Source organism: Calypte anna, chromosome 1 (genome assembly GCF_003957555.1).
Source record: "Calypte anna isolate BGI_N300 chromosome 1, bCalAnn1_v1.p, whole genome shotgun sequence".
Classification (NCBI taxonomy): Eukaryota; Metazoa; Chordata; class Aves; order Apodiformes; family Trochilidae; genus Calypte; species Calypte anna.
Window position 1 is genome coordinate 3853374 of NC_044244.1, and position 14632 is coordinate 3868005.

Below are 14632 nucleotides of genomic sequence, written 5' to 3' on the forward strand. Positions count from 1 at the left end.
AACCCCATCCTGGAATTGCTGTTTCCCCACTATGATTTTGTCTACCACAAAAATGCCCCAAATCAGTCCTACTAATGATGTTTTGATGTCCATTGAAAAGGACCCAAATTGTAGGCTCAGCTCCAGGAGCAGATGCATTCCTGTCTAGCAGCTATGATAGCTTGAAATGATGGTGAAATACACCTGGTTGGTGTATTTCTGTCTAGCAGCTGTGATATCTTGAAATGATGGTGAAATACACCTGGTTGGGGCCCCAAAAATCCTGCCTGGCCAGGGCCACCTGCTCTGGAAGTCCTCTAGAAAAAAAAATAAAAGAGGGTTTAGGGAATCCCAGGGATACTCCTCAGCTCTTCTTACTTTGCTCATCTAAAAGGAGCCAACCTCTCCCATCAAAAGGAGAATCCTTCAGCTATGCCTTTTGTTTCCCAGTAGATCACCTGAATTTCTCTCCCTCTGTAGAGCTAAAACCTTGTTATTTCTGCAGACAGGGAACAGAATCAGAGCAGACCCATTAGATCTCTATTGAGAATAAATCCCTCCAGGTCCCATTTCTAAAGGTGCTCAAAACCCTTTTTTCTTCATTTGTCATCTGTGGTCCTGAAACAAAGTCAACTTGCACCCTGAAACATGTACAACTATTCAGTTTACTCTCCCTTGAAAAGACTTTTTTCTTTTTTGTGCATTTCTTTCCCTTTTAGGTTCAGATTATTAAAAACAACCTGTTGGTTTCACTTTCTTATTTTCCTGGAGATCTTCTGGTTAATTTAATGTCCAGTATCACTCAATTTCTGCAACACTTGGGCCACACAAACTCAAAAGGAATGTTTGAAAAAGAATTATCCCCCCTGTACTTATTTAGAACTTTTAATACTCACTTCTCTTTCAGGTTTTAGTTACTTTCTAACAAACACAAGGACAGATTTGAGGTAACAGCACCCAGTTTTTCAAACACTGCACACAAAATGTTTTCAAAGAGCATTTCCATGTCATGAAATAAAAATATCTTGAACTGAGATGTAGCTACAGTATCTCCTTTCCTTTGGTTTCTTGTTTGCTTCCTCTATGTGTGTAAGATTTTGGCAGTTTCACAGACTTCTTGGGTTTCATTTTTGTATGGTTGGTTGTTTGGATTTTTAGGTTTCTTGTTTGTTTGTTTGTTTGCTTGTGGGGTTTTTTGTGTGTTTTTTGTTTTTTGGTGGGTTTTGTTTGGTTTGGGGTTTTTTGTTTGTTGGGTTTGTTTTTGTTGGTTGGTTGGCTTGGTTTTTTACACAATGATTTCACCATCTTTTATCAGGATGATTGTTAATGCACTGAAATCCTTGATGCTAGATCTGCATCTATTGTTTCCTTTTTTTCCCTTAAAAAAAACCAAAACCCAGGAGAAGAACAGGACCATAATGGGACATCAGCATCCTTCCTTCTGCAGGCACTGCTTCAAGCCTCTGGCTAATCTGGTAGAAGTATTTCATGCCTTTATTTAATCAGGAAATCTGATAAAAAATATTTGGACCTAGAATCATGAAAATATTGGGCTGGAAAAGAGCATTTTCCTCAACTCTCTGCCTCCTGGCAGACGATGTCTACAGCATCCTTGATTTGTGTGCTGCCATCTGTTAGGCATGAAGCTTCTTGTCAACTTGGTGTTACCACCATGTCCCTCAAAAACATGGACAAGTTTGTCACACAGGAGCCTTGAATTGTGACTGGAGCCCATCCTGATTATCCACACCTTAATTCTGTCTGAAACAAAGGACTTTGGAGATGTGTTGCAGGAGAATAACTCCTAGGATTGTCCCATTTTTCTCCAGAGTTTGCCCTACTATTTAAGGAGAATGAGTGTTTTCTCCTTGTTCCTTGCCAACACTGAACATTTCCTACTAGGCACAGCAGATTAGACAAAAATAATGCCAAATAACATCATTTTAGGCACATGAGCCCAGATCTGGTCCACAGCCCTCAGCTGTCTTCTCCTTCCCAGTGATGCAGAAACATCCACCCTCCCTGGCCACCTGGCTCAGCTCTCACTTTACACTGAACACCACCACAGATATTTTAGATAATTCAGCCTGCCCTGCACCCTTGCACTTTCATGTTTGGTTTTGAACACCTGAAAAGCAGAAATGGTTCTTCTGCACTGCAGAAGCTGGCAGATCTGCAGCTTCTGCCTTCATCCTCTGCTCCATCAGTCTTTGCTTCCATGACTTCACCAAAATGATGCTCAGTGAAGGTTAATTTTTTTGTTTGCTTTGGTTTTTTATTTCCATTTATCTCAGGGCTACCTTCTACAGATGTTAACATCATCACAACATCATCATCTATGTCTTTGCCACTCCCAATGTCTTAAGACTCCAGCCTCCTCCTCAAATAAACTCTGATGTATCAATCCCACTTCCTCAGCCAGACCAAAGCTCCATTTAAAACTATACCCACATTTAAATGAGGAACTTCTGGCTCCAGCTAGGCTGAAAGCCTTCTTCCCAGTTACAGTTTCATGTCCTATTCTCAGCATCAGAGCCTCAGATCAATTCATCACCCTCCAGTTCTGTCTGATTTGAAGAAATCTTTCCTCTACATTTAGCACACACCAATTCTCTGAGACCTTCTATGTCCACCAGTTTCTTTCTGTGCCTCTGCCTTTAGTTATCTCCCTGACTGGGTGGGTACAGGACACACAGTGGAAGAATGTGACACAAAACACTGACAAAACTCATTTACCTCCTGGCTGCTTGAGCAAACCTCCATGGGTTCATCTCCTCCCTCCTACACACACCAAGGCCAAAGAAAAGCTGAGTTCCCCATTTAGATATTCAGGTGCAATTCAGGTAGCTCTGGTGCAATCACCAAATCTCAAGCAGGCTCAAAAGCTGTGTCACCTCTGTACCAGGGTGTGAGTTACAGCCACAGATGCAATGGGAGATTCTTTATTTCAGAGAGAGGAGCATCCTTTCCATCAGAAAAGGATGGATTGACCAAAGGAATCAAGGCAGTGCTTTGCTTTGGAGATAACCAAGGTTATGAGCAGTTATCACCCCTTCCTCACCAGCTCCAAAGGGAAAAAATCCCTTTTTCTGAGGTGACAGCATAGCATCTGTCTAAAATAGCTCTGCAGATCCAGAGGGCCCATGCAAGTGGGACCTGCACCCTGAAGAGAAATATTGGTGGCTCCTAGGACTTCAGGGAGCACATGTGGCATTCCTGGAAAGGCTGAATTCATGGGCTCACATCTACTGTGGGCTCATTCAAATACACGAGGTCCTCCTCTCTCATGCCAATGTTTTCTGCTCACTCTTCATCAGCCTCTGAGTGATAAACAAGAGAGGTCCATGAGTGTGTGGGGTTGTAGCTGGTGATGCTTCTACCGGCAATGTTCTACTGCCCCAAAAGGACCACAGGCCCAGGAACCACCCCATGGCAACTTCTCCCAGAGAGACATGGATCCATCCATTGATCCTGACACACAGGAGGTCCCATTCCCTCCCCTCTTTGCCCAAATAAACCAATATACAGCTGGGATTCCTGGTACCAAGCTTTAGAAGTTCACTCTGCTACTTACTCCATGTACATCTGTATATGGACTATTGACCCCTGTCTCCATCCATAAAAAACAGAAGGAAAGAGACCTGCTGGGTTTTCCATTTCCATTATCTCCATGTAGCTGACTAAAATGGGTCAAATGCCCTTTTTGCCCTACAGCCAAGAGAGACCAGGCAGCAAGTTCAGGTGGAGATGTCTCTCTGGCTTATAGACTTCTGAGACAAGAGGGGATTCTCCCAGCTGTGATTTTTCACTTACCAGCAGTTAAAAAAATCCAGAGATCAGCTTATGTGGGTCTTTGCATTGAGACCCAAATGAACTGATACCACTTGCACTGCAGAGTGAGGTTAATTAGAACATGATGGTCAACAAGTTTGCCTTAGTAAAATAGACCAAAAGTCACTGAAGCCTTTCTTTCACCACCTACAGAGTTTGAATCTAGAGTCTAAATAAGGCAGAAGGACAATGCTAAGAATTAGGAACAGGAAAAACTGACATAAGCTGTATAATCAAATTTCCTAGTGATGAGATTTGGTAAAAGCACGATTCATCCCAATTTCACCTGAAGATCCATTGCAGAGAACTGCTTGGCTTTGACAGGGGGGATGAACAGGGAGAAACAACATTTTTTTCAAGAGTCTTTCTCTACCTTATTTGCTCAAATGTTTTAACAGCAGTGTCTGTAGTTGCTCTGACAAACTCCCTCCCCTTGCACAAGGAGGAGGAGGGGATGGGGAGCTGAAAACAGAATCATAGAATAGAAACGTCTGGGTTGGAAGGGACCTCAGAGATCATCAAGTCCAACCCTTGATCCACTCCCACTGCAGTTCCCAGCCCATGGCACTCAGTGCCACATCCAGGCTCTTTGGAAATAGCTCCAGGGACGGAGAATCCACTACTTCCCTGGGCAGCCCATTCCAATGTCTGATCACCCTCTCCGTATAGAAATTCTTTCTAATATCTAACCTAAACCTCCCCTGGCACAACTTGAGACCCTGCCCTCTTGTCTTGCTGAGAGTTGCCTGGGAAAAGAGCCCAACCCCCCCTGGCTCCAACCTCCTTTCAGGGAGTTGTAGAGAGTGATGAGGTCTCCCCTGAGCCTCCTCTTCTCCAGCCTGAACACCCCCAGCTCCCTCAGCCTCTCCTCACAGGATCTGTGCTCCAGTCCCTTCACCAGCCCATTTGCCTCCTTTGGACCTGCTCCAGCACCTCAATCTCCTTCCTGAACTGAGGGGCCCAGAAGAAGCTGGAGGATGCACCTTTACTATTTCACCAATATTATTAATCAAATCATAAATATCAAGTGTTACTGCAGGGGTGGGAGGAGAAAACCTGGGTAAATTCATCCCTCAACATGAGCACAGTCCTTCAAGACAAATAACAGGGACTCCCACAGCAGCATTTGTCTCTCTGGTTTCCATGGGTAAGCAGGGTATGACCTTGTCTAAATCCCACTCACAAGCCAGAACAAATCTCTGTAAGCCTCAGCTGCTCTTTCTGTTCTCAACATATCAGACCCAAAATGCCTCCTCTTTCACTCTGTTTTCTTCTCCCACTGCAGATATCCCTGACTTCTGCTGATTTTACATCAGAAGAGGAGCGGGTTCACCAGCACATAGAAACTCCCCAGCAAAATCAAATGACCACATGGGAAAAAAAAATTCCTCAGAAGAAAAGGCTTGGATTCAAGTGAAAAATTAACCATATGCAACTTTAGTTTGGAAACAATATAGAAAATTCTGTTCCCAATGCACTGGCAGAAGCCTGGAGCAAAATTCATGGGGATTTATGCTGACCCCAAGACTTGGCCTCTTCCTTAATGTGACAACTACCCTGTTGCTGGTGTCCCTGAGTATCCCTATAGATTGTTATCTGCTCTTTATAAAATCTTGGGGTTGTTAAAAAACTAACAAGAATCAAAAGCTGCAACAAGCCTGCATGTTTCTCCATCCTTAGATGTTTGTGTTTGCAGAAAATCCTGCTGCCACTAGCACTGCTTTCTTTTTTTTTTTTTCTTCTATTTTCTTTTTTTTTGTTTTGTTTGTCAGATTTTTTTGTTTTCATTGTTTTTTGGTTTTATTTTTTTTTATTTTTTTTATTAAAAACTAAAATTAAGCCTACATACCTGGGCAGTTTATTGAGGTTACAGGCTAAATTTGGCCTCTCAGACAGAGCCATTCAGCTCCCAGTGAGGCTGCTGCTGCTGCATGTTCAGTCCCAAGGACAGAACTGGGTCCAAAGTGTTGGGTTACCCCATCCCTGAGGACAGAGACGGACAAAATGTGCACCTACCAAACCCAAGGAAACCCTTCCTGTCAGTCCAAAGCTCTGAGTCCATTTTTTAGAGGGGTTCTTCTCGACAACAAAAAGATGGAATAATTTAGTAAAACAAAAAGTCAAGCAGAGCCTTGCAGCCAGTGTGCTCTGAGATTATATCCCCTTGATTCCTGTGTCCCCAAGATGAGCTACACTAAATCCACACTCTCAGCAAATATGTGCATTTACAGTACTGCCAGGTACTGGGTTTATTGGCTTTTCCAGAAAATGTGTGGTCCAATGACATAAGAGGGACTGCACTTCCTTTCCTGGATGGGGGGTTGCCCTGCAATGAAACATCCAAATGTGCCAACAGGAGAGGAATCTGTGTTTGACTTTAAGCTATTATTTGGATTATAAGTTGTCTGCTATACTGTTACTGGGTCTTTCAAATGTCTTAAACTTATCAAGTCCATGACCAGGGAGAGCCATTTCTTCTCTACCTTCTCTGCTGGGGTCCAAAAGTTGGTATATACAGCATAAAAGGATAATTCCTTTCTGGATTCCTTCCTAACGGCAAGGACATATCCTCTTTCTGCCCCATGATGGTCATGAAGATCCTACAAACCCCAGACTAGGCAGTTTCATCTTGGGAAGTCCCACCTTGAGTGGATCAAGCTTCCTTCTCTGGTCCTGAGAGGTACATCCATCTCTTTGTTGTATTTCCCTTCCTGGGAAGATCCTTGTCCATCCTGTCTACAGGGAACAATCCCTATCATAGACTATTACTCAAAGTATTCTAGAGAGCTCCAGAGGCCACAACCAGACCTGGGACTGTGCTGATACTTAAATGGTATAAAAAATAAAGCACAGGACATTCTGGCTCTCAGGAGCCCATCCAGGGGCTCACACCAGCAATCAGCTGGAGCTGTGCATCCTGCCCAGCAGGCAGCAGCTCCCAATCCTTTGCTCATCACCAGGGATGGTCCATTAAGAAAAAGAAATATCAGTAGGGGCAACATGCCCAGGCATCATTCCATTAGCTGGGACTGGGATTTGATTTGTGCTATGGAAGACAGAATCTCAGAATCACAGAATGTCAGGTTGGAAGAGACCTCAAGGAACATCTGGTACAACCCTTTGACTATTATTCTTTATGTGAGATGTCTCAGCACCCTGTTGAGCTGAGACTTAGAACTTTCCAAAGTGGAGGAATCCACCACTTCCTCTGGGTAACCATTCCAATGTCTGACTGGCCTCAGAGTGAAATTTTTTCCTCTTGTGTTCTATCAGAATCTCCCCAGGAGCAACTTGTGCCCATTGCCCCTTGTCTTATCCATGGGACTCCTTGTAAATAGGGAGTCTCCATCTTCTTTGTTGCCCGTGTTTTAAGTACTGGAACATATGGGTTCACTAAATTTCCCTGGATCTCTGAAGACCTCACCTTCAACCCTGAAAGTAAACAGTGGCTCCATATTGCCCATAAGATGGGAGTTTGAGGAACAGGCACATTATTGTGCATTCTGATTCTGGAGCTATAAGGCCTCCTTCCCATGAAGAATAAACAGTCTTCTTATTCCTTGGATATCACCTATCAGGAGGTAACTGTCCCATGACACTTTCTGGAAGTGTCTCTTTACAAGGAGCAAGGAATAAGGATGCTCTTGTGTTCCATGTTCTGGTGAGGTATGAAAGCATGAATCCTCACACCCAGACTTGTTGCTAACAAAGCCAAGGAAAGATCCAAAGCTTCAAGAAAACTTCTGTACAGTGAGCTAGACCTGACCACATGCGAATCTCAAGCTTAAAGCTTCAATGTTCTGCAGCAGGGAGAAATGTACTAACCAGCCCCCACACCCATCTCTCACCATATACAGATCTATCTTCTACCCACCTCATTGTAACCCGAGCTTTCTTCTCAGGCTGTCTGTCTACACAGACAGGGTTTTTCCTGCCCCAGATTGCTGGTGTGATTTGTCTGAGGTCTGCCCTACCTCCTCCTCTCAGTGATCCACTTCTGCCAAAGGGTAACTATAAAAAGGTTCCCTCATATTCTAATTCTTGCTGTCATTCAGGTTCATCCACATGACTCCATCTTCCATGAACACTACTGCCAGGGACACTGGGGATGGAGCTGACACCTTTCTGCACCACATATGAGGTCATGGTATATCTTGGAAGCTCCAAAAATGGAAAGGCACACACCATCTCTAACTATATTCCTATGTAGGAACAATATAACAAATTCCTATACACAATAACAGCATTCAGAATCACAACATTTTTGCTATGGACCAAAATAATTCCACCAAAGCACCTGAATCACGGAGACAGCCCCACTATTCTCATGCTTGCTGCTAATTACCATGTGCTAAGTACAGGAAGGTTTTTATTGCCACTTTTGAAGACTTTCACATACCAAGGAAGGTGTTCCAATCATCTCTCTCTGATGTCACATCGAGTTTGTTCCTTTGAACTGTTCATGGTCTGGCAACCCTGGATGAAAACTGAATTCTTCATCACTGTAAAGTGACTTTGTTTGGAGATGATTTCAGGGCAGCAATATTTCAATAAATATATATTTCTTGTGAAAATAGACAACAACAAAAGAAAACATTAGAATTTCTCCTGCTGATTTTCTAGTTTGCAGTCACTGGGAATAAGATGCAGGGCTTTTTGCTTTTTCTAAACCCAGGTATTCATCAGGCATTACTGAAGAGATGCAAATCAAGAACCTATGCCATGAAAGATGCAGTTGCTCCATAGAGAGTCTCTTCTGCTCCTGGAGAAACAGAGAACTCCTGATGGAAGGACAGGAGTGACCTGGGTGACCAAATGGGGCAGAATGGTGTTTTCTGCTCTTTGTTTGAAGTCTACACACAGCCCCAGGAACACTGCTCAGTGAAGTCCCTGGCCTGGTTTGTGGATATCCAGAAGCTTGTCAGGTGTTCTGCTGGCTGAGACACCCATCTGTGTCTGCAAGCATCTACCAGGCAGGGCTGAGCTTTCTCCATACCCTATATGCAAAGATTGGAAGTTTTACCCATTTTACAGCCAGGTTTAGGATGACATTCAGGCCGTGTCCTCAAAAGCTTAGTGACAAAGTGTCAGTCAAACCCGTGTAGGTTTGAACACTTGGACAAGCAGGAAAATAGGATCCAGCACAAGGTGATGACCTGGACCCACCAGGCCTTCCCTCCCCACTGACCTGGTTGGGTGAGGATGCCCTAAAATGGTCTCAACATTAAGATTCCCCTCACTCCCCTGATGAAATGACAAGTTCAGTAAATGCAAGAGAAGTCACAGGAGCAATGGAACCAATGTCCGTGTTCTCGCTCCTTTATTAATTGGAAAAGGCTTTTTTGTCTTTTAGGGCTGGTATTTCCTATGCAGATGCTCTAAATATATCGTTGTAACTCCTGGAGTGGGATATTTGTGCTTAACAAGAAGGAAAAGGGAATACAGTTTTTTGAAGGAATGGCCAAGAAGGCCAATGGCATCCTGGCCTGCATCAGGAACAGCGTGGCCAGCAGGTCCAGGGAAGGGATTCTGCCCCTGTGCTCAGCTCTGGTGAGGCCACAGCTTGAGTCCTGTGTCCAGTTCTGGGCCCCTCAGTTTAGGAAGGAGATTGAGGTGCTGGAGCAGCTCCAAAGGAGGCAACTGGGCTGGTGAAGGGACTCAAGCACAGATCCTATGAGGAAGGGCTGAGGGAGCTGGGGGTGTTCAGCCTGGAGAAGAGGAGGCTCAGGGGAGACCTCATCACTCTCTACAACTCCCTGAAAGGAGGTTGGAGCCAGGGGGGGGTTGGGCTCTTTTCCCAGGCAACTCTCAGCAAGACAAGAGGGCATGGTCTCAAGTTGTACCAGGGGAGGTTTAGGTTGGAGATGAGAAAGAATTTCTTTCTGGAGAGAGTGATCAGGCATTGGAATGGGCTGCCCAGGGAAGTAGTGGATTCTCCGTCCCTGGAGATATTTCAAAAGAGACTGGATGTGGCACTGAGTGCCATAGTCTAGCAACTGCAACGGTGATTCAAGGGTTGGACTTGATGATCTCTGAGGTCCCTTCCAACCCAGCCAATGCTATGATTCTATGATCAAGCAAATTAAAAGACATAATAACACAGGTAGCTGATGACTCAGAAGCACTTTGGCCCAAACCAGCTTGAATGTGGTGTGGAATTGCCCATTTCCAAAAACCAGAAAAACCTTATCTGGAGCACATCATCTGTAAATCTCCAGACTCTTCACAACTCAGATTAGAATAAAAAAAATAATCTGAGAGGAAACTGAACCCTATAGCCACACCACACACACAGCACCATGGTGAGCAAAACAATTTTAGATGAAAGCTGCACCATTTCCTTTTCATCCCTCCTTGGGTAAATCCTACACAACTGTACACTCCTTTCATTCAGCATTTCTGCCCCAAAAGAGCAGGCACACACACACACACACAGGAAAATGTTCTTACACACAACAGGACATAAATTATATCCCAAAATGGGATGGCACAATTCTGCCCAAGCAAGCTGCTCCGAAGGCAGTGGTATTGCTGCAAGGTGTGAGACAAGACAGAGGAATCAAACATTGCTAAAGCAGCTGTGAGCAACTTGAAAAGCAAGCTGGATTTGTTCCACATGCATTACCAAAGTCAAATAATGTTCTGTATGGGATTTGTTTGGTGATGACAAATTAAAAATCTCCAGCGGGTCTCCTAAATGACAGAATTAATGCAAACAAGCAACGAGACAAAAAGCATTTTAAAATTGGTTACAGGGAAAGGTTTGCAGGTTAGGATGTCTTTGCCCATGATTTCCTTCCAGCCAGGCCTGAAAGCAGGAGTCAGATGCTCTGGGCAGGATGCAAAGAGAGAACAACCCCGTGGAATGGAAATAATTGTCACAGTGAGTTCACAAATTGCCTTCTGATGCCAATCCTGACCTGAACTGGAGAACATTTCTATGTGAGAATGGGCAGGCAGCATGTGAGGAACTCTGCATGCATACTGAGCTGGAGGTACCTGTGACTGCAAGATCAAGGCTCTGGCTGATCCAACAGATTATTTCATACACACAGATTTTGGATCTTCATACTATGGTATTAACTTTCTCTTCCTTTCCTATTTAAGAATTAATTTTTTTTTTTTTTAAAGAACAATGCTCTGCTTATACAAACCCTGGCCTCAGCACAGCAGGAAGCAACAGTAGAATTTGCAGCCAAGTGTTTCTACCTTAGAGACACAAGCATATAGATAAAAAGCCAAAAGCAGCTCCTACAGAGCAGCCCTCTATACACAGCCCTAAAAGGTGGTCAGTCCTTCACCTCCTCCCTGAGCTCCTGCAGACCTCTTTGCAATTAAACCCAGATGATGAGAGAATAAAAAATTGCCAAGAGAAGTTATATTCACCGTAGCATCTTCTTCAGAACAGTGTGGGAGGATTTACAGAGAGATCCTAACCCGGGAGAGATCCCAAGGAGAAGGAAAAAAAAACTTGTCATGCTGGGATGCTAAGCACTGGGGGTCTCCTTCCCTCCATCCCTCCTTCCTCATCTCACCCTCTAAGCCTTTGATTCCCTGCACCCTGACAGTGAGGCACACACTGTATCCATGGGAAGCTCTGAGAGTACACTGAGTGGCTTTCTTTGAAAGGAAAGCCACTTGAGGCAGAAAAAAAAATAATTAGTTAGCTCCCCACCCTGGCAATGAGCTCTGCTTACAGCTCTCCTTGGAGTGAAAGAAAAACAAAAAAAGACAAGTTTTACCTAGTGTAGCAGTGTGATTACAAAACCAGGCTGCTGAGGTGGAGAGTGGAAATTTAGAAGGATCTGAATCTTCAATAAAGCTTTGAAAAAAAATCCCAAAGGACAGATGGAGGTGGGGAAAAAGTTTAACTAAATTCTGCATGGTCTATGTCAACCCAGCTGTGGCATCATCTTAAAGTGGGGAGTATTCCAACCCAGAAACCCAGGTTGAGCATGACTTGCTTCATTCATCAGGTGTCCTCAGAGGCCTTGGACAAAAAGGGATGTGAGAAAAATGAGGGATTCAGCACGATTCAGGAAGCTTGGGCAAGGGAAGGATAGTGGATGTCAAAGTCTCGTGTTCAGCCTAGATACCAAAAAAACAGATGCAGACAACAACCCAGAGCCCACACTGGGATCCAGAGTCAACTCTGTCATCAAGCATTGGAAGGTTTGTGAGTTCCAGGAAAGCAGCAGTTTTGGGAGGCCATCTGATACCTCCAGCCTTGCTCCACCACAACCTGGAGCAGGCGCTTCTTGCTGGTCCCTTGACTCAGATCCTAAACTACATTCCCCAGAAACTCAAAAAAGGCCTGATGGCCTCAACTAGGATGTGGGGTTTTTAATTAAAAAAAATAATAATAAAAATAAAAAAGGATAAAAATGTAAAAAGAAAAAACAGACCTTTTTTTCTTTTTTTTTTTCCAGGACCTCAAGAATTAGTTGTTCAGTAATGCAAAAGTCAGAACATTGCCCTGCTCACCACAAATAGTTCTGCTTCTCCCTCCCCCTTGCCTTTTTTTTTTTTTTTTAACAGCAAAGTTCAGTGAAACTTTATCTCTTCCTGCCCTAGTAACCCCACTAAATAATCTTCTTATTTACCACGACTCAATTCAGTGGCTTTCAGCTGCCTGAGTCATTTTCTTTGCCGCTGTTGTTTCATGGGTGGAAGTTAAAAAGAGCCCCTAAGAAGCTTCCCATCCCTGCAAAGTATCCCATTACTGGAGACCAGAGAAAAGCACAGCCAAGAAGTTAGTTGCATTGTGGTTACAATTTAAAAGGTTCATTAAAAAGCATCCAAGTACACCCAAGAGCTTAAAACTTCCTTACCATTCAGTGTGCATGCAGGGAACATAACCCAAGCCTCAAGCCCAAGCAGCCAGGCTGAATTTCTGAGTTTTTGGGTTCTCTCCTTCACAAGAAGCACAGCTCACAACCCTACACAGCAGAGGATGGATGCAGGCAGTTCCTTTCTCTTAACTGCTCAAATCTGCTTTTAAACTGTTCACAGCACAACTTCATCGACTGTTAGAGATTCAATCCTAAAATTATATACACATATTATATACATATACACAGCTTCTGAGATCCAGCATCTCCTCTAAAACTAAACTTCTATCTGTCTGTCACAGCTGTAAGCATGAAACACCTATAAAAGATCACAGAGCCTAGGAGAGGAAAGTATTTTGTATTTTCCTTCTATATTTTCCTCAGTTGATTTACTGTGTTGAATAACATTTTGGTTATAGTCAGTTTTTGCTGCTTTTTCTCCTTTTTTTTTTTTTTTTTTTTTTTTTTTCCTCTTCCTCATCTCCCTTTTCTTTGTATTGTATGAAGGCCCATGAGAGAAAACACCACATTTTTAATGGCAGGAAAATGTGAATATGAAAGCACGACCACTCACAAAAGGCATCAGATGTAGAACCTGAAAACTTAACACCTGACTGAGGAAGAAAAAAGAAAAAGAAAAATAAAAGAAAAAGGGAAAGAAGATAAATTGAGAGATAAATTGAAAAAGGGGAGAGGAAAAAGGAAAGGAAAGGAAAGGAAAGGAAAGGAAAGGAAAGGAAAGGAAAGGAAAGGAAAGGAAAGGAAAGGAAAAGGAAAAGGAAAAGGGAAAGGGAAAGGGAAAGGGAAAGGGAAAGGGAAAGGGAAAGGGAAAGGGAAAGGGAAAGGAAAAAGGAAAGGGAAAGGGAAAGGAAAAGGAAAAGGAAAAGGAAAAGGAAAAGGAAAAGGAAAAGGAAAAGGAAAAGGAAAAGGAAAAGGAAAAGGAAAAGAAAAGCTGTTGCTGTCCCCGCGGCACCTCCTGCCCGCGCACAGACTGCGCGCACCGCGCAGCCCTCCCCACGCACTGCCTGCGCCCAGGGGTCTCACCCGGGGGTCTCACCCTCTGAATCTCACCCGGGGGTCTCACCCATTCCCCACGGTTCTCAGTGGGATGCCCCGCCAGCCCTTGCCCGCGCAACCCCCTCCGCTCCGCTCCGCGCACTACCTACTGCCCGCGCAGCGCAGATTTGCGCAGCTCAGCTCGGCTTGGCTCTTCTCTGCCCGGTTCAGCTCGGTTGAGTACAGCTGGGTTTGGCTCAGCTCGGTTTAACCTGGTTCAGTTCAATTCGGCTCGGCTCGTTTGGGCTCGGCTCAATCCGGTTCCGTTTAGTTCAGCTCGGCTCGGTTCAGTGTAATTTGGTGCAATCCAGCTCAGCTCGGCACAGCCCGGTTCAGTTCGGCTCTGCTCAGCTCGGTGTTGGCACGGCTTGATCCCCTTACAGCTCTGCTCGGTTCGGTTTAGCCCAGTTCGGATCTGCTCGGCTCGGTTCGGGTCGGCTCAGCTCAGTGCTCCCCGCCACAGCCGCCCCCGCCCCTACGGGGCTGCCCCCGCCTCCTCTTCCTCCTCCTCCTCGGCACCACCCGCTGCCTCCCTTCTCCACCCCCCCCCCTCTCCTCCCCGACCTCTCTGCCGTGTTTGTCCCCAAAAAGGGGCCCCGGTACCCGGGATGTGGGAAGGGGACACCGAGTCCTGCGAGGGACCCTCTCTGTGGGGGCTGGGTGGGCGGAACGCACTTTTGGAGGCTGGGAAACTGTGGCTGCAAAGGAATGCTCACCAAAAAGAATGAAATAATTAGGATATGCTGGTGTTTCGTTTTGTGGTGTTTTGTTTTGTTTTGTTTTTCAGGTTGTTGAGCTGTGTCGCTGGGGGTAGTTGAGGAGGAAGTTAACAGAGAAGTTTTTGCTCCATCATCTGTCCCATTGTGGTACGTTTATGGCCATGGGTTCTTGGAACATCTCTTTTCCAGTCAACCCCAACCTCAGACCAGGCTGTT

The 14632-nt window shown here is 44.7% G+C and overlaps 1 protein-coding gene across 1 annotated transcript in view; it reads right to left on the reverse strand.

Moving 5' to 3' along the window:
* PRKCQ (protein kinase C theta) overlaps positions 1 to 14116 on the reverse strand; it is a 65605-nt gene extending 51489 nt beyond the window's left edge. The window contains exon 1 of the mRNA XM_030459675.1: positions 13804 to 14116. The gene's annotated coding sequence lies outside the window, so the exon portion shown is untranslated. The remainder of the gene's footprint in view (positions 1 to 13803) is intronic.
* Positions 14117 to 14632: the final 516 nt, after the last annotated feature.